We start from the raw sequence: 2,398 nt of genomic DNA on the forward strand, positions 1-2,398 counted from the left end.
ATTCACACACAAGTAACTAGTCCAAAGTCAAACATGGAAAAGATAGAAAACAAACATTCTAGGATGATTTATCCAAATTAAATGCTCTGTATATTATCAGTGTTTCTCAAACTATGTTCATTTGATAATTACATGGAAGATGCTACAAGAAAGAAAAAAAATATTCATAAGTCTAATGTTTCATGGCCTTCTTGGTAAGTCCCAACACCCATTCAAAGTATCAAAGGCTCTGTTAAGTCCTGTAGTTCAAAACAAAAAGCAAACTGCTTAACCTTTACAGTTCAAACTTTGACCACAGAATCTTTTTACTGAATAATATCTATTAACTTTCCAAAAATGCATTTTGATAAAAAATCGTTACAAAGTGTTATATGGATATAAGGTATAGACCCCTATGTGCAATTATGCCTGTGAGATCACCTCCCACCTACAGCCATCGCCTCAAAGGTAAATGAAAGGGACCATAGCTCAGGATGCAACTCACACAGAGGTATTTTCTATAATCAACCATTTATTCATATATCAGGGGTTCACTGAGCACCGACCATATGCCAGACACCATGCTTGGCATTCAAGATACAGCAGTGACTAACAGATATGTGTCCCTGTCTAGTAACAGAGTAAACTCGTAGTTTAATCAATAACACAGAAACTCCACAGTAATCTGTGACAAATCGGCTACTCATTCTCCCACCCTCACTTTCCCTGTGATCTTCCAAATTATGTTTACTGAAAGCAATTTTATAGTAAAATTTCAAAAGTTCCTTATTAAAAATGGGGAATTAAGAGATACGATCTCAAACCAATGCATTCCTCTATTCGCTAGCGGTTCTGACAAGAGACTAGTTGGGAAAAGGAATTTAACAAGCGCTGGCACAAATAAAAAGAGTAGGGGACTAAACTGGATTCTCCTTATCTCTGGAGTCTTCTCTCTCTGTAACAGAGACCACTGCCCATGATCAACTCCTGGGTTTCTTGTCCCATTCGGCATTCACAGTTAACTCTGGGACCCAACCCTCCCATTTATAGAAACAAATGTTTCTCCCTCAGTCTTTGTATTTTTAAATGATGTCTGATGTATCTAAAAGATAGGCAGAATAAACTGCTATCTCTAATTGCATACTTAAAATATCAGTACAAATTGGCTATGGGTTGGAAATCAGAGAAACAGACTTAGCTTATAGGATATTAAGAGAATTTTTTAGTCTTGATGTCTGGACGTTTTGTGAGCTTTACAGAGAGGATAAGAGTAAAACTTCAGCTCTTAAACTATCCAGCTAAAAACTATATTTTACATCCAGTGTAATTCTGCAACCATTCAGCCTTAAATGGATATTAAGCCTGAGGCAAAGTAATGAAACCGACAGTGGAAACACACACTATGAATTCTTCAATCTGAGGAGAAAGGGCTGATTCATCTGTTTCAAGGGCCAGGCAGAGATAAAAGACCTCATCCCAAACGGGGCTGCCTTCTTCCCAAACCTTAGCATCCCCTCCAATGTGCTTCTCGGTGTGGAAAGTATTATTAATGTCAGTATCACTAGTGCTTGTAAAAGATTCATGGACCATTTCCCCCCCTTCTCCTTGAATCCCCTGTCTGCGGCTGTGGCCACCCTGCGCTCCTCTTACTGTTGAGCCGTTTGGTGATACCAGCTGTACATTCTGTCACAACTGACCTCCTGTCACAGAACTGTAGCATTTGAGAGCTGGAAGGGGCTCAGAGATGGCATTTTGAGAACAGAAAACTGAAGCTCAAAGAAAGAACAGTGACTTGTTTCAAGTCACATGGTGAGCCTGGACCAGAACCTTTCTGGGCTCTTTTATCCCGTTTTGTCTTTTTTTTCCTCTTTTTTCTTTCCATTAAAAAAAAATATCTATAGGGCCCTATTTAAGGACCAGAGCATGAGGCTAGGCCAAACCCTACAAGGTGAGGACACAAATTCTGTGGAGAGTCACGCAAAAGGTCTTGGGAGTTCCAATCAATACACGTAGAAGGCATGAGAGAAGGAGGAAATTGCCATTAGGACACCATAGTGGCCATTGTTGCAGGCAAAGTCTACACTTCTATGGATGTTAAAACTAACAGACAAGGGCTTCCTTGGTGGCGCAGTGGTTGAGAATCTGCCTGCCAATGCAGGGGACACGGGTTCGAGCCCTGGTCTGGGAAGATCCCACATGCCGCGGAGCAACTAGGCCCGTGAGCCACAATTACTGAGCCTGTGCGTCTGGAGCCTGTGCTCCGCAACAAGAGAGGCCACGATAGTGAGAGGCCCGCGCACCGCAATGAAGAGTGGCCCCCGCTCGCCGCAACTAGAGAAAGCCCTTGCACAGAAACGAAGACCCAACACAGCCAAGATAAATAAATAAATAAATTAATATTAAAAAAACCCAAAAATCT

This window comes from Balaenoptera borealis, assembly GCF_965194805.1.
Source record: "Balaenoptera borealis genome assembly, chromosome: 19".
Lineage (NCBI taxonomy): Eukaryota > Metazoa > Chordata > Mammalia > Artiodactyla > Balaenopteridae > Balaenoptera > Balaenoptera borealis.